Source organism: Acanthochromis polyacanthus, chromosome 19 (assembly GCF_021347895.1).
Source record: "Acanthochromis polyacanthus isolate Apoly-LR-REF ecotype Palm Island chromosome 19, KAUST_Apoly_ChrSc, whole genome shotgun sequence".
NCBI classification, from domain to species: Eukaryota; Metazoa; Chordata; class Actinopteri; family Pomacentridae; genus Acanthochromis; species Acanthochromis polyacanthus.
Genome location: NC_067131.1, coordinates 24,898,418 through 24,918,978, shown reverse-complemented (window position 1 = coordinate 24,918,978; position 20,561 = coordinate 24,898,418). Strand labels below are relative to the sequence as shown.

The 20,561-nt window shown below is 40.0% G+C and overlaps 1 pseudogene; it reads left to right on the top strand.

The window, feature by feature from the left end:
- Positions 1-200: 200 nt before the first annotated feature.
- LOC110952987 (myosin-4-like) lies at positions 201-19,192 on the top strand (annotated as a pseudogene).
- The last annotated feature ends 1,369 nt before the right edge of the window (positions 19,193-20,561 follow it).

The window sequence follows — 20,561 nt, the reverse complement described above, 5'->3', positions numbered from 1 at the left end:
TAGATACTGACATACTGGATTTGATTTCATCTCGTTTCTAATTTTGGTGTCTCTAGGTGGAGAACACGTAAGCAGACGCAGACAGAGGTAAGAATTGATATTGATCAGGATGACTGACATCAGACCTTCAGTTAAAAGGATCACTGCTCTAACATCTAACCCTGGACTTGTCAGTCCCCTCAGGGGTATTTGTTTCAGAGATGAGTTCAGATGCTGAAATGAGTGTGTTTGGGGAGGCTGCCCCGTACCTGAGGAGACCTGAACGTGAGAGAATTGAAGCCCAAAATAGGCCCTTCGATGCCAAAACAGCAGTGTTTGTGGTGGATCCAAAGGAACTGTTTGTTAAGGGCATTCTGCAAAGCAAAGAAAGTGGCAAAGCGACCGTTAAAACTCTAGCAGGACAGGTACATTAGCTGTGAACTGAATTCATTTGTACAAATCTAAAGACCACACATTTTGTTTAAGCACATAGTTTGTTGACCTTTTATTTAAGAAACTGCCCTAAAATCCAGTTTGCAGTACTGAATGCTACACCATGCTTGCACTCTCCACATTGTTCTTCTGACGAATGACACGTCTCTCTTCAACATCTCAGGCTGTAACAGTGAAGGATGACGAAGTCTTCCCCATGAACCCACCCAAGTTCGACAAGATCGAGGATATGGCCATGATGACTCACCTCAATGAGGCTGCCGTGCTGTATAACCTCAAAGAGCGTTACGCAGCGTGGATGATCTATGTGAGTAAAGCAACATTTAGTTAATAGCAGTCATTCCCACACAATCCCAGAGAATCTGCTGCTGCTCAATAAGCCCATGCAGACCAACACCAGAAATACAATCATTCAGTGATGGATGTACTTGAAAATGCATTATCTTCTCTGCTTGACAAAGTGAAGTGCAGCTTAAAGGTTAAAGATCAAGTCTAGAGTTTCAGTTTTAGAAGGCTATATCCCCAAATCTAGCCTTAAATACCTTTCCATACCAGTGAGACTCATCTCAAAGTGATACTCGATCCATACAGCTGCTGCTAATTATTGTACACCTCAGTAAACATTAATAAGTGATCTGCAGATCATCACATCTGCTTTTCTCAGAAAAACCCAGGTTAAGTTTGTTTAAACAGCTGGCAATAATTAGTCATTTGAAACATGCATCAGTTGATTTATGAGTATACAAACACACAGTAACATAACATGCAGTTGAAATAACCTTTATAGATTGCTTAGATGACACTTCAACCAAATTCAGCCTAATGTTGTCCAAGATTGTCAGTGGTGAATTTAGACGCTGATGAAAGCAGCTGCCAGTGCAAATACCAATTCAACAAAAATGTGTGTATGAGTATCAAAATTACATAAGTCAAATAAACCAGATGATAATAATTGGCTATATGGATCAAAGGGTAAAGTGATCTTTAAACTAGACTCACATACAGTGACTTATACTTTTTTCTAGTTGGCTCATTTCCAAACACTTCTCCTAAACTTCTAAAAACAGCACTTTACTTACATTCATTATCCATCATTTTACTTGATACCATCCTTCTAAGTTATCAACAATTCAATTATTGTGCTAGAGAGGAATAAAGAATGTTGCCATTGCACCGTAGATGACCTACGTGGTTAGTGTCTGAATCTCCTTCTCAGAGTTACTAATCAGGTTAAACCACTGCTATCTGAGTGAAGCCAAGTCAAAAATGACTCTAAATGTTATAGCTGCCACTTGGATTGTTTGGACCATTGTTACAGAAAGTTAGGCTGAAGAGTTTAGGGATAGCACTGTGGGTGAGTAGCTAGTAATAACAAGGGTGGCAACCCAGTTACTCTTTTGGTTCCACCTCTACAGAATACTTTGAGTCATTGTCCTAGAAATCATTAAATCATCACATAAAGACAAACTCTGTTCCTTTCACGGGGAATCCAGTGGTGTTTGCACCCTTAAAAATTTGGAAACAAATACGAAAATGTTATGGATGGCATTCTCTCTCAATCAAAGCACCCGTTCACGCAAATCATGTTTCCCCCCTCACTGGTGGACAATGCTTTTTTACATTGGCAAAATAATGGTATTAAGACTCTACAGGATCTCTTTGTGGAAGGACACTTTGTTTCATTTCAACAACTTAGCACAGATTTTGGTATTACTCGTACAAATTTTTTCCGATACCTGCAGATCCGTGACTTTGTCAGAAAACAGTTTATTCAGTTTCCAACTATACCTTCTCAATCTGAATTTGACACTTTACTAACATCCTTCAAATCCTTCAAGGGAATTATTTCAACTTTATATAACACGCTGTTTTCACTAAATAACCCATCGCTGGATATAATTAAAAATAAATGGGAACAAGATGTCGGAGAAGATTTTTCTGAGGAAAAGTGGACCAGAATCTTGAGAAGGGTCCACACGTCCTCAATATGTGCCAAACATGGCCTACTACAATGCAAGATATTACATAGAGTTCACTGGTCAAAAGATAGACTGTCAAAGAGGTTCCCAAATGTCGATCCCAATTGCGATCGATGCAAAATAACTTCAGGTACATATTTTCACACTTTTTGAAGTTGTTCTAAATTATTGCCATTTTGGACAGGTGTTTTTAAGACATTTTCAGATATTTTTAGGGCGCCTTTAGAGCCATGTCCAATATTAGCCCTTTTCGGTGTTACCCCCGACTCATGTAATTTCAATAAACACCAACAGAACTTTCTGGCCTATTGTACACTCTTGGCTCGCAGGCTCATACTACTGAACTGGAAAAACCCACTACCACCATCTCATTCACAGTGGATCAAAGATATCTTCTACTATATGAAAATTGAAAATATTAGATACACTCTCAATGGAAGAACCAAATGTTTTTTTGATGTTTGGCAGAAATTTATTGATTATGCAAAGGAAACATTGAATATGATGTAATTTAGTTTTATGTTGTCTTATTGCATTTGGTTTCCACTTTTGGGTTTTTTTGTGTGTTTTTTTTTATTGTTTGGTTGGTTGTTTGTTTTTTCTTTGTATATACTTTTTATATTTTGTTTTTGTATTTTTGTATTTATTTATTTACTTTTTGAGGGAGGGTCTGATTTAATGTTCTTTGTTATATTCCGTTTTGTTGTCTTTCTATTTTGTATCCAAAAAACCAAAAACCTTATAAATAAAGTTTTCAGAAAAAAAAAACATCACATAAACTCCAAACAATTTCCTTTATTTTCATTTCAGACCTACTCCGGACTGTTCTGTGTCACTGTGAACCCTTACAAGTGGCTCCCAGTGTATAACCAAGAGGTGGTGGTAGCCTACAGGGGCAAAAAGCGTCAGGAAGCTCCACCACACATCTTCTCCATCTCTGACAACGCCTATCAGTCAATGCTCACTGGTAAGCTGCTTCTGTTAGGATCAGCCCATTTGGTATCATGTTCTAAGACAATGCATTGTATGTTTCTAATGTGATTGTGTTGTTTGTTGTAGATAGAGAAAATCAGTCCATCCTTATCACGTAAGCTGCATTTAGAGGCAGTTATTTCAGCCTATTTTCGATGCATCTTATTAAAGATGAGCTTAAACATTTCCATTCTGTGTTTTGCTGATCTACAGTGGAGAATCTGGTGCAGGAAAGACTGTCAACACTAAGCGTGTTATCCAGTACTTTGCGACAATCGCAGGGTCTGGTGACAGAAAAAAAGACACTGCTACCTCTGGAAAATTACAGGTAATCAATAGCATATGGATTTTCTTCACTAAAATATTGTTGACTCATTTTCTTATGTGTAATTTTAATCATTAAGTTGTTTATCCTGTTGCTGTAGGGGAATCTGGAAGACCAAATCATCTCTGCTAACCCCTTGCTGGAGGCTTTTGGAAATGCCAAGACTGTCAGGAATGATAACTCGTCACGTTTTGTGAGTAAAGAGTTAGAGATTTTGTTTATACCCATACCTGATTTATTTATTTTTTTCTTTTCAAATTCCAGATGAATTAAAAAAAACCTTTCTTTCAGGGCAAATTCATCAGAATCCACTTTGGAACCACAGGAAAACTGGCTTCCGCTGACATTGAAACTTGTGAGTTTGAATATAAAAGAGATATTAACATTTGTTGTTCATGTTTTGTTAAAGTAAATCTTGTTTCTTTTTGGTAGATTTGTTGGAAAAATCCAGAGTAACATTTCAACTGGCTGCTGAGAGGAGTTACCATATTTTCTACCAGATCATGTCCAACAAGAAACCTGAGCTCATAGGTAATGCTTACTGTGAGGGAAGTGATGTGCACAGTGTTTGTTCACTGCAAGCCACTTGATTGACCTGATTTTCCTTCCAGAAACTCTCCTTATCACCACCAACCCCTTTGACTTCCCATTTGTCAGCCAGGGGGAGATCAGCGTGGCCAGTATTGATGACAGTGAGGAACTGATGGCCACTGATGTAAGTCCAGTTTACAGCTTTTTCTTTTCCATCACAGCCACTGTAATAGCAGATGTGTTCTGATCTGATGGGCTTTCAGAGCGCTATTGACACCCTGGGCTTCACTGGAGAGGAGAGAATTGGCATCTACAAGCTAACAGGTGCTGTGATGCATTATGGGAATATGAAGTTCAAGCAGAAGCAGAGAGAGGAGCAGGCAGAGCCAGACGGGACAGAGGGTAATTGTTATTCATGATATTCTGTCTTATCTTTTAATTTCTGGTTTATCTCTTTATGGTGATTGTCTTTTTGTTTCACTGTATGTAAATATACTTTAAACTTTTGAACTTTTATTTTTTTTATCATACTTTGCTTTATATATCTCTTTTTATCTATTTCTTGGCTCAGTGGCTGACAAAGCAGCTTACCTGATGGGTTTGAACTCTGCAGACCTGCTGAAAGCATTGTGTTACCCGAGAGTAAAGGTTGGGAATGAATATGTGACCAAAGGGCAAACGGTTCAGCAGGTACTTGTGTGTCGTCCTCTGCAGCCCAGAAACCCATTGTGACATCTGTAATACTCCATCATAACTGATGACATCAAATCTATGGAAAGACATGCATGGATGAGATGAGATGAGATGAGATGAGATGAGATGAGATAAGACAATCCTTTATTGCTTCCTACGCCAGGGCAAATTTCCATTGTTACAGCAGCGACATCTTTCACAGCAGCACTAAACATATTTATTGTAATAATAATAATTGTAATAACAATATTATGTGTCACAGATACAAGAATGAAGAATTAATAAATGTAGTATTACTACACTATAAGTGACAGCAGCAAATATGACTTGTCACTGTTTGGATTCATAACATTTTTACACACTGTGGGCAATATGTTAATTAGCTTCATGAAGTCGTCACCTGGAATGGTTGTCAGTTATCAGGTCAGTTTTGTCAAAAGTTTGTAGGTGGTTTATTCTTTCTTCTCCGTGAGTTTTGAGTTGTTTTTTTTAAGTGCATCATTTGTGCTGACAGCAAACAGCCCCATTTGACTTCTGTAGTAATGAATGGTTTAGCAAAGGAAAACAACAGTACATCATTACTGAAGACATGAGAGTTAGTCAGCTCTGAAAATTTTAAGAACTTTGACATTTTAAATGTTGTAATAAGTCCTCCTGAGGACTCTCCCAGGAAAAGAGCACAGAGCCATGAGTGTGCAAAGCTGTTATCAAAGCAAATGATGGCTCCTTTCAGGAATCTAACTTGTTTCTCATTTTGTTAACACTTTTTTTGCTTCCTACATAAATCCAAATGTTATATTTTGTAAATTTGATACCTTCTGTTTTGTTCTTTGGTGAAAAAATAGGGGGAAAAACACTGAATGAGTAGGTGTATCCAAACCTTTGACTGGCACTGCTTGTGCAATGTGACAAATTTAAGCCAGTCTTTAAAATTCTTTTGGTTTGACTACATGAAAATTCAGTTCGCCTTCAAATCAGATATGCAACAGCATCCACCTGTTTTCAGCTTACAAGCTCCATGATATCCATAGTACACTACCTGCTCCTACCAGATGGCTCACAAACAAAACTGGATGCCAGTTTGTGAAATAAGTCGAACTTCTAGCAGCTACAGAGCTAGACGTTTGTGTCTGATGAGCGATGATCTTGCACTGTGTCTGCTGTAGGATATTGTTTGCCAGTGTCTTCACCATGACAACTTTATGAGGAGTACATAATATAATAGTTGTTAAGTTCTTCCGCTCCAAAATCACCCAAAAGGTTTCATAGCACATAATAATGATATATCCAAGGTTGTGTATCCCTAAAGGTCTAACTTCCTTGATCTGTTGGAATGTCACTGCTACGTGTCATTGTGCAGGTCTACAATTCTATTGGTGCTTTGGCCAAATCAGTCTACGAGAAGATGTTTCTGTGGATGGTCCTACGCATTAATCAGATGCTGGACACCAAGCAACCCAGGCAGTTCTTTATCGGAGTCCTGGACATTGCTGGGTTTGAAATTTTTGATGTAAGTTTGCATTACCCGGTGTGTCTGCTATAATTTATTGGAAGTTTGGTCATGCTGAGCAATAAATTGTTTTGCAGTACAACAGTCTGGAACAGCTGTGTATCAACTTCACCAATGAGAAGCTGCAACAGTTTTTCAACCATCACATGTTTGTGCTGGAGCAAGAGGAGTATAAGAAGGAAGGCATTGAGTGGGAGTTCATTGACTTTGGAATGGACCTGGCTGCCTGTATAGAGCTCATTGAAAAGGTTAGATTATGCAAATTTGATCTTATGCAAAGTTGTACTAATAAATTCCTGTGATAAAGTGGGACTATTTGACTCTTTTTAACAGCCAATGGGTATATTTTCCATCCTTGAAGAGGAGTGCATGTTTCCTAAAGCCTCAGACACCACCTTCAAAAACAAGTTGTATGATCAACATCTTGGAAAATCCAGTAACTTTCAGAAGCCCAAGCCTGTCAAAGGCAAAGCTGAAGCTCACTTCTCCCTGGTTCACTATGCTGGCACGGTGGACTACAGCATCACAGGCTGGTTGGACAAAAACAAGGACCCACTGAATGACACTGTCGTCCAGCTCTACCAGAAAGCCAGCCTGAAACTACTGGCATTCCTCTATTCTAACTACTCTTCATCTGAGGGTATTACTGTGCCAATCTAAACATTTTATTCAATTAAAGGTCTTACTTTTCAACTTTGTAATACAGATAAACATCTTTCCTCTTATAGAGTCCACTGGTGGAACCGGTGCTGCTGCTAAGAAAGCAGCAAAGAAGAAAGGCTCATCCTTCCAGACTGTGTCAGCCCTCTTCAGGGTAAACTACCACTGAATGGCCATACATCTGTAGTGATTCTGACAGAAATAATAACTGATATTGTGATGCTGACACTGATCCTCCCCAACAGGAGAACCTGGGAAAGCTAATGACAAACCTCAGAAGCACCCATCCTCACTTTGTGAGGTGCCTGATTCCAAATGAAACTAAAACACCAGGTACTCCAGTACTGTTACACTGTCCATGCTTCTCAGACTGTTTAAAGGTAAAGTCAGCAATTCTAGACCAGCACAGTTTTGTGTCAAATTCACTAAAAGTCTGCTAGTTGTTTGTTCTAAGTGTGTGTAAAGGAAAATCCGGTGTTTTCTTGTTCTGTAAATGGGAAACAAACCAAGTGACTCAGACAACAATATTCCAGGATGTACAATGTGTGTTAGAGCTTATGAATGTTTAATGCACACTTGGTAACAACAGGAGGGGAGACGGATGGCAAGATAGAAAGAATAATAAATATTGAGCATGATACCTATCTAAATATGCTAACTGGTAAATATCAACAGTCTTTCTCCATAATGGCAGATTCCATCTTTAAGGTGCTGTGTTTCTGACAGCTTGACTACACTGTGCTCATGGCTGACTTTTAGGGATTATGGAACACCATCTGGTTATCCATCAGCTGCGGTGTAACGGTGTGCTGGAAGGAATCAGGATCTGCAGGAAGGGCTTTCCCAGTAGGATCCTGTACGGGGATTTCAAGCAAAGGTAAGAAGCAAATGTTTATTTTCTGACAATACTTTAAAGCTCTTCTCTAACAGGAATTTTTCTTGAACAGGTACAAAGTACTGAATGCTAGTGTGATCCCTGAAGGGCAATTCATAGACAACAAGAAGGCTGCTGAGAAGCTCTTGGGGTCTATTGATGTGGATCACACACAGTATAAATTTGGACATACCAAGGTAATTCATTTTGAATGTGACTTAAAGCTCAAGTAGGTTTGAAGTGAAGTACCTGCCAGATCATTACAGCAGCTGAACCCCCTTTCTGATGTTTGGGGATTGTCTCAGTTTATTTTTATTTATTTATTTTCAAAACAAACGGTTTAATAATTGGGAAAGCTAAACAAAAAGGTATGTAAAGTTGTAAAAGTAAGAAAGATTTCAGTGACTAAATAGTGAGCCAATGCTTTCAAAGAGAAAATGTTGAAAAAAAATATGTTGATTTTGCAAAGACAAATAGTTTTTTTGGAGCCATTTCGCACAGATTTAAACATTTTAGCTGATGACAGCTCATCCTATGTAATAGATGTCAAATTTACTGAACTGATGTACCAAAACTTATGTTAATACTTTATTTGTTTGTTTATATTGGTGTTTTAAAGTAACTCAGTTTTTATTTCCTGAAGGTGTTCTTCAAAGCAGGACTCTTGGGTCTACTAGAAGAGATGAGGGATGAAAAACTGGCCTCTCTCATCACCATTACTCAAGCCTTGTGTCGTGGCTTTCTCCGAAGGAAGGAATTTCAGAAAATGATGGAGAGAAGGTAATCAAAGTTAGGCTCGATCATTGGTCAGTACACTGCAGACCATAGATCTGTGTCTTCATTGTACTGAACCCAAAAACAAACTCCATCACTTTCCAGAGAGTCAATTTACATCGTCCAGTACAACATTCGCTCCTTCATGAATGTGAAACACTGGCCATGGATGAAGCTCTATTTCAAGATCAAACCCCTCTTGAGGAGTGCTGAGACTGAGAAGGAGATGGCAAACATGAAGGTGGAGTTCGCCAAGTGTAAGGAGGACTTAGCCAAAGCTGAGTCTAAAAGGAAGGAACTGGAAGCCAAAATGGTTTCCCTGCTTCAGGAGAAGAATGACTTGTGTCTGCAGATTCAATCTGTGAGGAGAGAAAATAAGCATTTTAACAATCCATATAGCAATCGTAAGGGGGTAAAAGTCAATGTTTAATGAAGATAAATGTTTTGTTTTTTGTCATTAAACAGGAAAGTGAGAGTTTAGCAGATGCTGAGGAAAGGTGTGAAGGTCTAATAAAGAACAAGATCTTGCTGGAGGCTAAAGCCAAAGAATTCAGTGAGAGACTGGAGGATGAGGAGGAGCTGAACGCTGAGCTGACCGCCAAGAAGAGGAAGCTGGAGGACGAGTGCTCTGAGCTGAAGAAAGACATTGATGACTTGGAGCTCACCCTGGCTAAAGTGGAGAAGGAAAAACATGCCACTGAAAACAAGGTGTGCTCTGAAGGGCCTTCTGAACATCACATCCAGAAACTCAGGCATTTCCTAATATGTCTACTGCTTTTTACACATTCAGGTGAAAAACTTGACAGAAGAAATGTCATGTCTTGATGATACTATTGCCAAATTGTCCAAAGAGAAGTTGGCTCTCCAAGAAGCTCATCAGCAAACACTGGAAGACCTGCAAGCGGAGGAAGACAAAGTCAACTCTCTGACCAAAGCTAAAATCAAGCTAGAGCAACAAGTCGATGATGTAAGCCTGTAGCCATTATCTCTTTAAAATCCTAGCATGTAAGATTCATTAGTTTTTAATGAAAACATGCCCTTGTGTTAGCTTGAGGGCTCTCTCGAACAAGAGAAAAAGGTTCGAATGGATGTGGAGAGGGCCAAAAGAAAGCTTGAGGGAGATCTGAAATTGACGCAGGAGTCCATTATGGATTTAGAAAATGGCAAACAACAGCTGGAGGAGCGCCTTAAAAAGTATGTATTACTATATCAGTTCCTCAACCTATGAGGGTACGTCAAAACAGCCTCACCTAGAAACAAGGACATAACTCCAAATTTGGGGCATAACTGTTTACTGTAGTCTTGTCCAGTTATGCCCCAAAATAGGAGTTATATCACTTAATTTTGACTGAGGCTGAGAACTTTTTGAAGTGTCCTCATAATTGTAAGCACTTAATGTATACTTTTATCACTTGCTATGGTGTTCACAACAGGAAAGACTTTGAATTCAGCCAACTTGTGTCCAAAATTGAGGATGAGCAAAGTGCGGCTGTACAGTCTCAGAAGAAGATCAAGGAGCTTCAGGTACTTGGAGCACTCAGGGTTTACCTGAAAATCGCTTAAGTCCATTATTGATTTGGGATTTTTGTTTCTCTACCGAGGCACGTACTGAAGAGCTGGAGGAAGAGATTGAAGCCGAGCGTGTTGCCAGAGCGAAGGTGGAAAAGCAAAGGTCTGATCTCTCCAGGGAGCTCGAGGAGATCAGTGAGAGGCTGGAGGAGGCAGGTGGAGCCACCACAGCTCAGGTAGAGATGAACAAGAAGCGAGAGGCTGAGTTTCAGAAACTGAGACGAGACCTCGAAGAATCGACTCTCCACCATGAGGCCATTGCTGCAGCTTTAAGAAAAAACATGCTGATAGTGTGGCTGAGCTGGGAGAGCAAATTGACAACCTGCAGAGAGTCAAACAGAAGCTTGAGAAGGAGAAGAGTGAGTACAAGATGGAGATTGATGACCTGTCCAGTAACGTAGAGGTCATGATCAAAGCCAAGGTAAGACAAACCAGCATTGAGATTAACATGTACACTGATCGATCAGAGACCTCTGAGGGTACTTTGTAATATCTGGTATCAAGATGTTGGCAGGAAATCCTTTAAGTCTAGTAAGTTGATGGTTGGCTCTATCATGGTCAGATTTATTCCTGGTTTGTCCCTCTTTGAATATTCCTTGGTAGGAAGTCACCACTACTTACCGAGAGCAGCCCAGAAGCCTTTCCATTTCAGAATTTTCCTAAACATTTGTTTATATAAAAATTTTCACCTTTGTTAAAGTCTTAGGTCCAAACTCCAATCCCAAAAATAAAGCAAATTTGTTTGAATTTGTGCAACAGGCATGAGCTGCTGTGACAATGTCAGAAGCTGGTGGAGAGCATGTCAAGATGCATGGCTGCAGTCATCAAAAACAATGGTTATGCAATCAAGTACTAACTCCTGTGTGGATCATGTGACTAAAACAGACAGAAAAGAAAACATGGAATCCTATGGAATCCTAAAAGCGCTGTTTTTGGCAGTACAATGCCATAGCAACTGATGTAAGAACTTGAGTGATTTTGGTTATTATCAAGAAAAGCATGGAAATTGGCAAGATATCAGCCCTTAAATTAAACTCTTGAGATATTTTTGTTGTTATCATTATATTTGTCCAAACAAATATACCTTTAGTTGTACCTGGCATTAAAAGGAACAAGAAATTGAGGAAAACAAGGGTGGTTTAACATTTTTTTCCATGACTATTTGTATTTTTATGTATCCGAGACGTTAACGTAGCATATGTAATGGCTCATTAGTGTATACATATACAATATAGCACTGTGCCAAAGGCTTAGGCAAAAGTAAAGATGGTGCCATAATAAACTAAAATGTTGTCATCAATTATTAGTGGAATGCTGCAATAGATTTGAGACCTGTTACGACACCTCTTTGTTTTTGTTGTCTCATGGAGAAAAATGTAAACAGTTACAATGCCCAAACCTTTCTGCACAGTACAGTATCTAATTATTAATCAATGTGTTAATATTCCTACTTCCATTTTTATTAATACCTTTTATCACTGTTTTCAGATTAGTTTTGAAAAGCTGTGCCACTCTCTTGAAGACCAGCTGAATGAATACAAGACAAAACATGATGAGAACACTCATCTGATCACTGAAGTAAATGCTCAAAAGGCAAGACTTCAGAATGAAAATGGTAAGCGGCTAATTAACCCCTCTGAACCTTAAAACTCACTGGCAGGTTTGAAATGCCAAATATCTTTAAAAAGATCGACTTTCTGTTGGCCCTTGAACCACACATCTGTGACATGCAGTTCCATCAGAAATGTTCACCCGATCTCAGCCTAAAATTGTGAGATTTCATCAAAATCACGTCTAATTGTATGTATACCATTAAAAAATATACCATATGCAGTGCATTCTGTAAAAATCTAAAATTTCTGTGTTCCTCAACACAACCAAGAAGCCATTAGTGACTCAGCTGTAACCAACAGCAGAGAAAAATTTAGAGTGTACTTGGCTGAACTGGTCTGAATTTCAAGCTGTGTTTACACATACCAGATAAGAAACAAGTATTGCAACAAGTTGAAGTCGTAAAATATCTTCTGTATTTAGAGACAATATTTTTCTAGTATTGTGAACACTTAAAGGCACCTGAAAGAATTTTGATACATGTTTTTACAGTTTTTGTAAAATAAGTAATTGGACACATTCAACTTTAGTTTTTTATGATTTATGACATTAAAACTTTGTTACTGCACAAAATACATGTTCTCTCAACTTCTAGTCAGGGTTCTGTTGTTTCCATCGAGACACAGGACTTCATATTTCAAGTATATTTCAAGTAAAAATGTAACCGAAGCAAATGAAATGCCAAGAAACTGCTTGGGGTTCAGATGTTTAAAATGCTTCTTAAGTCAAATACTTCTCTCGTGGTTTTCCTAATTTTCTGAAACCCCTTGAACAGGTGAGTTTTCCCGTCTTCTTGAGGAGAAAGAAGCAGTCCTGTCTCAGATGTCCAGGGCCAAGCTCGCCTTCACTCAGCAAATAGATGAACTGAAGAGGCAGGTTGAGGAAGAGACAAAGGTTTGTTGGATTACTTCATTCTGTAGAACCAGTCAGTGCCTGTGATACTTGAAGGTTAGCAAGTTAAATGATTAGCTTACCTGGGTAGTAGCAGGTTCAGTTTTTTCAAAGCTAAAGCTTCAGTAGGGTTAGCATACTTAACTGACTAAATATGACTCAAATACATTAGAGTATGTTTTTTCCCAGTGGACAGTTACCTTAGCGTGAAGACTGTAAGCCTGTACCAGAAGAAGCCTGGCTGTGTCCAGAGTTAAAGCATTCGCCTAATTAAAACTTTTGATTCAACTATCGACACACAGATGAAATATGTTTTTACACTGACTGACCTGCCAGCTTTAGCTTTATATCTATGGCACAGATCTTTTCATGCAACTCTCACATCAAGATAAATTATTTTGTGCCTTCATGTAAGTTTGAGAGTCTTCAAGTAAAATCTAAATCTGCTTTTGTGTTAGGCGAAGAATGCCCTTGCCCATGCTCTTCAATCTGCCCGCCATGACTGTGACCTGCTGAGGGAACAGTTTGAGGAGGAGCAGGAGGCCAAGGCTGAGCTCCAGAGAGCCCTGTCCAAGGCCAACAGTGAGGTGGCCCAGTGGAGAACCAAATATGAAACGGATGCCATCCAGCGCAATGATGAACTGGAAGAGTCTAAGTGAGAGTTGTTCTCATACAGAGATACTTAGATTGTTTAAATAATTTCAGTGTTTTATAGCTCAGGGAACCCGGAATGCTGACACAAACCAGTGACTTTTTTTCCCATTTACAAAATTTACAAGAACAGAAAATCCATAAAACTAATGCAACAAACCAAAGACACAGGTAGAGTTCAGGCAGGGCTTTAGTAGGGGCTGTCTAGCAGGTGCATGAATGTAATAAGAACAGAAGTTAACAGCTAGCCTAAGAAGGCTGCAGCACTGAACTGACAGGGTTCAGGGGCTGGTCTGGGCAACCAAAGTACAACTATGAGTCTGGGGCTGGATTCTGAAACCCAGTAAGGCTAGACAGAGGTTGGAACCAAAGGCTGAAACTGCCAGGGCGACCCAAGGTTCATAGGGAGTGTGAGCAGAGCCCAAGTTAAAGCGCATTGTCTGGAGTGGGGCTGAGTATTTCCTCAGCTGTAGCAGGAAGGGGATGAGGAAGGTCAGGGAAAAAGTTAGTGAAGGTCAAGAATGGAGCTTTCAGCATGAGCAACGAGGCCTGGGCTAAAATGACTGTGTAGCAGAGGGCTGTAACTAGGCAGAGGCAGGACGAGGACCTGACACAGTGGAAGGAAATGATTATTATTATTGATTCTGTCTGGCCTCTGTGTAATCCTCAGGAAAAAGCTTGCCCAACGTTTGCAGGAGGCTGAGGAGGGCATCGAGGCGGTCAATGCCAAGTGTTCATCTTTGGAGAAGACAAAGCAGAGGCTGCAGGGAGAAGTTGAAGACCTCATGGCTGATGTGGAAAGAGCAAATGCTCAAGCAGCTGGATTGGATAAGAAGCAAAGGAGCTTTGATAAGGTGCCAGAGATGCGCTGTAGTTACCTTTGCTAAACAAATACAACTCATTGATGCCAGCAGGCCAAGTAACAATCTTCATACGGAAAAAAGTCTGTTTCACTGCACTATGCTACTGTCTGTCATTTCATAGTCTTTAAAATGAGTGTAGTTCATTAAAGCCTTAAAGGATTCCCCTCTCAAACAAACCAGTATGCTGTGCTTCATCTTTAGATTTTGTCTGAGTGGAAACAGAAGTATGAGGAGAGTCAGGCTGAGCTGGATGGTTCACAGAAAGAGTCTCGGTCCCTCAGCACGGAACTCTTCAAAATGAAGAATTCATTTGAGGAAGCTTTGGAGCACCTTGAAGTCCTGAAGCGAGAGAATAAAAACCTGCAACGTATGAATATTGTCCTTTGTTTAAATCCCTGACAGAGAACTGTTCATATTCACCAAATCTAAAGAAGAACAAGTTTGTTTTCATTTCACTGGTAATTGAAGAGGTGTTATGCATTTTCACATTTATAGAGGAAATTTCTGATCTGACTGAGCAACTTGGGGAGAACGGCAAAGCCATTCATGAGCTGGAGAAGACTAAGAAACAAGCAGAGAATGAGAAGACGGAAATCCAGACTGCTTTGGAGGAAGCTGAGGTGACTGGGTGTGATATGAAGACATTATGTCCAGGTTGAAGGACAACTTTCTGCACATTTTTCTGTCTGTCACTGCAGTATTTCTCACTTATTTGTACTCTAGGCTTCTCTGGAACATGAAGAATCCAAAATTATGCGTCTCCAGTTGGAGCTTACTCAGGTTAAAGGAGAGGTCGATCGCAGGTTGGCCGAGAAGGATGAAGAGATTGAACAGATGAGACGCAACCATCTGCGCATGGTGGAGACAATGCAGTCGGCATTAGATGCAGAAATACGCAGCAAGAATGATGCAATGAGAATCAGGAAGAAGATGGAGACTGACCTCAATGAGATGGAGATTCAACTGAGCCACGCCAATCGGCAGGCTGCTGAAGCCCAGAAGCAGCTGAGGAACATGCAAAGCCATCTCAAAGTGAAACATTAATAATTTCCACGTTTTTAATAAGGATCTTTACTTTTTAAACCCTTATTCTAGGTAACCTGTGTTATTGTCACCATTCTGTCTCTCTCTACAGGAACAAACCCTTCACTTAGATGAGGCACTGCGAAACCAGGAGGACCTGAAGGAGCAGGTGGCCATGATGGAGCGTAGGAGCAGCCTGCTGCAGGCAGAGGTGGAGGAGTTCAAGGCTGCCCTGGAACAGTCAGAGAGAAGCCGGAAATTAGCTGAAGGGGAACTGGCTGATGCCTGTGAGCGAGTTGGGCTGCTGCACTCTCAGGTAAATCCTAATCAAGCAGGCAGCCAGGAATGGAAATATGATATGATCAGCTCCATATCAACAAATAATAATCAAATATCTGTAGGGGGTTGATGGAGTGCTCTATTAGGTGAGTAGGTGTGTAGGTCAGTGGTATTCAGAGGTGGACCTCAAAGCTGCACCAATCTGATTGTTTAATTGTAATCCTGTGACTTTTTGTGTGTTTTCTGTTGGTTTTACAATCTGCAGCATGTTTAGGTTCACTCTCACAGCTCTCATCAACTTTGTTTTCATCAATAGCAGGTAGCTTTCTTCAGTTAATTGAGCTGCTAAACCCAAGTTCTGGTACCTGTCACACACCGCACAGCAGATGGTCTGACTCACCGGATGTAGGCTGCAGTTATGACCTTGCAGCTGGCAATGAATTTCATGCTGCTTTCTTCTCTCCCGCTATCTATGTATTACTGTTTTAAAAACCCACTTCAATAACCTCCAGGCAGCAACCTACATGCTGAAAATTTGGTTCGTGCAGCGGTCCTAATAGTGCTCATCTTCCTGCGTGCAAATGTACAACCAAAGACATTTCACTCGTCAACATTTCAAACGAACACCACCAGCTGTAGCTCCACCCAATACAACTGTGAGGGGTTTCAAACTGTTTTTTTTTTACTGCAGAATGGTCTGGCTATGCAAGACTGCACAGTAGACAGCTCTAATGAGCTTTTTAGAGCCTTTTCAGCTCACTACTTCTGTCACCACTCTCCAGCTGCAGAAGGCAGCTATTTTCAGGAAAAAAAACAATTACATACACACACACACACACACACACACACACACACACACACACACACACACACACACACACACACACACACACAGCACACACACACACACACAGCACACAGCACACAACCTCTTCACCATCAAACACATCACAGGAATAAAAATAAGTAACAGATAGTGGACAAAATGCCTGAATTGTTGTAGAGTTCAAACCTTAAGTGGAGAGGTAATAAAAACAAAAAATAAATCAATAAATAACTAATGCAGCTTTAAAGACATACCTGACAATGAAGGATGTCTGCAATAAGCTATGTGCTACAAAGCGAGAGTATGATGTCAAGCAAACATGTAAAAGTAAGAGTAAATTATTTATTATTAACATGCATCATTGTGGTGTCTTGGGGACATTTGTCTTGCGTAGGGAGAGAGTAGATTATTTGTGAGTGCCTGCGCTTGAATTTTTAGAATGTCGTCCCTATTTATTCTCAGTCTAATAACTGTTAATTTGACTGCAGAATACCAGTCTGCTCAACTCCAAGAGGAAGCTGGATGCAGATGTCAGCCAGCTGCAGGGTGAAATGGAGGAAGCAATCCAAGAGGCTCGCAATGCAGAGGAGAAAGCCAAGAAGGCAATCACTGATGTAAAAATCTTCACTTTGCCTCTACTTCTATCAGCTACTGATTTATAGAGTGTGATTTGTAACTTGAGAAATGATGTTAATTATCAAACCATCTGGATGACTGCAGCTCAATTCTATTCTTGTTAGTTTTGCATTTGCAAATGAAAAATTATTCATGAAACATCAGCTACACCTGCGGCTCAATTGTAGGCAGCCATGATGGCAGAGGAACTGAAGAAAGAGCAGGACACCAGCAGCCACCTGGAGAGGATGAAGAAGAACCTGGAGACCTCTGTGAAGGACCTGCAGCACCGTCTGGATGAGGCTGAGAACTTGGCTTTGAAGGGGGGCAAGAAGCAGCTCCAAAAACTGGAAACACGGGTATCACTCATTCATGTATCAGACTCCTGTAACATTACTGACAACATGGATTACAGTTGATGTTGATTTTGACTTTCTGTTTAGGTGCGTGAGCTGGAAGGTGAAGTGGAGAGTGAACAGAGACGAGCTGCTGACGCCACCAAAGGGGTCCGTAAATACGAGAGAAGAGTCAAGGAGCTCAGTTACCAGACTGAAGAGGACAAGAAGACTGTTCTGAGACTGCAGGACCTGGTAGACAAGCTGCAGCTCAAAGTCAAGGCATACAAACGTCAGAATGAAGAAGCTGTAAGATCTTCTCATCAAACAAGAGAGTTAATGTCTGTGTAATGAGGATCATCCTTCAGCTCATATTCAGTTCTTTCTCTGCAGGAGGAGCAGGCCAATATGCATCTTGCTAAGCTGAGGAAGGTGCAGCATGAGCTGGAGGAGGCACAGGAGCGCGCGGACATTGCTGAGTCCCAGATCAACAAGATGAGAACTAAAAGCAGAGAGTTTGGAAAGGTAACATGTACAATTTCATTTAGTTAATTTAGATCAGTTTCTGCCAAGGTAGTGAATTAAACATGAATCTGTAGTTCAGTGGCTGTGCTGTGTTGAACACGTACGGTACTGTACATAACAGAGTGAGTGCACACCACCATTACCATTTAAATGTAAAATGATTTAATAATTACTTTATTTTATTTAGTGTTTCCTCTTCTGAACAGAGGAACAAAACAAAAGCAAGCACTTGAGAAAGACTGTAGTAAAAAAACAGGTTCCAAAAAAAGGAAGTAAATGCAGCAAAAGTGAATACACCTGTGATTTCCAACCAGCCTAACCACATGGACATGGTCATAGAATGATTTGTGAATTGTCTGTCTGCATCTTGGCTCAACATGAAAAGGAATTGTCAGTGGATTAAAAAAAAATCTGATTGTAAGGCGTCACAGAGATGGAATACATTACAGGAACATCAATGATGGAATGATTAAATACAGTTACAGCAAGAACATACCAGCAAATGTTTCAGTCCTAGTGAGAGAAGACTGGCATAAGAGCAAATGTGCTACTGGTCAACTTAGAAGTAATGCAGTTCCTGTAAGGTAATACAATGTTGAATTATTGGACAAAAAATGAGATTGCAAAGGGATTTAGTCACTTTTTGTATGCTAAACTGGATTCAAAAATGAACATGAAGGAGTGACAAAGATAATGTGATCCAATTCTTCAGCTTTGTTTTATATTTGATCTATTGAGCTAAATTAAAATTCAAATATATACATTTGAATATGTGATTTGAAGCTGTTTAACCACAAGGCCCCCAAATTTCAGTGGAATCAGAGTCTGCAGAGACTTTATTTCTGCAGTTCATCTGAAAAGCCGCAGCTTAGATTAAAAAAGTCCAACACAAAGGTGGCCCCTGTACAGATAGGAATGCTAGGAGTGTACATTAGCAATTTTAGACAGTGTTGCAAGAAATAAAAATTGACTAGCTATGGGCTGTTTTAATATTTTTACTAATATATTTCCGTTCCTGTCCTTTTTTCCTTTCCTTTCTTTTTCCTTTTCCTTTCCTGTCTCTCTTACCCTTTCCTATCTTTCCTCCCTGACTTGTCTCAGGTTGCTGAATCAGAGTAAACCCTGCAGACATGATATGCAGAGATGAAACTCATCCTCTAACCAAGTTTTAAGTGCAAGTAGAAGCTCAATAAATTGAATGAAACATATTGTTTTGCTGTGATACTGTAGCAGAATAAAGTGGTGTGAAGAAGAGAGTTTGCTGTAGTTTTTCTCCTGCTCATACAGTGATCAGTCATCAAGTAGAGTTTTCCAGCAGCAATCATCTTTGCGAATATCAGCACAAGTAAACAGAAACTTTGTCTTGATGTGCTCACAGACTGAGTTTTGTAGCACCAATTAGACAGCTGGAGAATCACTCCAACAGATAATCAGTTTCATAGAATGACTGTACAGTTTCTGAATCAGCTCCCACCACTGTGTGCAGCTTCTAATTAGAGCAACTGTTTGCAGAGATCAGGGCGATGCTTGCTGACATTTACATTCTGAGTTAAAATAGCTGTCCTCTTCAGAGTCACTTATCTACATACAGTACCTAATCCTGGCATGAGAGCAGCGGATTAACCACGATGAGACCAATATAATCAAAGGAGCATGTGGACCAATCAGCAGCTCTACAGAGGATTAATATACTTTGGAGCGTCTAATTAGCTGCGTCACTCCATCCTCCAACCTGTTTGTCTGCTTAGTTTCAATCTCAGTGTCTCGGAGTCTTCATCATTACAGGAATTTCATTTGTCTGGGAGGAAGATTAAAAATCTGATGTGGAAGCAGAATGTTCACCAGCAACTTACACTTTCCCAGACTTATAATTAGATTTGTGCTTTTTTATTAAACTTAGCTGAGCAGTTCTTCTCATAATATGGATTATTACAGCATTAGAATTGGGCTTTGCTGCATACCAACACCACGTCAGTACAACATAAATGATGGACTCAAATGCTTTAAGAAGGTGTAGGTTGAAATGAATCAACACTTTCGAACAGGGATCTTGAAGTCAGCATCTCTTTATTGAAGCAGTGCACAGAATCTCACACAGCACAATGTTATGGGAGAGGAGCTCCCAGAGTAAGAGCGATGTCAGTATTTAGACATTTCACATCACAAGGTCTAGTGTGGTGTGTTTTATAATTTGCTAAGAGTGCATATTAAAGAGTTGTATTGGTTCTGAGGAATAGAAAGGTCAAGAGCATCATTACCACAGTGTGACTGTAATGAAACAAAGTGAAGAAAAGTCCAGAATCGATAAGGAGCTTATGCTTTATTTTACTTATTACTCATGGGATTGAATGCAAGGATGATCAAGACATAAGGTGATTGATAGAAGTACAGAGAGTTTTTTATGTAAGCCATAATCAGTAAAGAACATGAGCTTGTTGTGTGTGCAGTCTCTAATCTTGCTTTGCAGAGGTGAAGCATTCCTACAAGAGCGATAACATCAAAACATCAGCTGTGGCAGAGGAGAGTGGACCAGAGCAGCACTGGAGGGGGCGGCCAGCCTAGATAGCTATACACACTGTTAGAGTAGAAGAAGACTGGGCCAGGTACAGTTAGGAGTCTGATT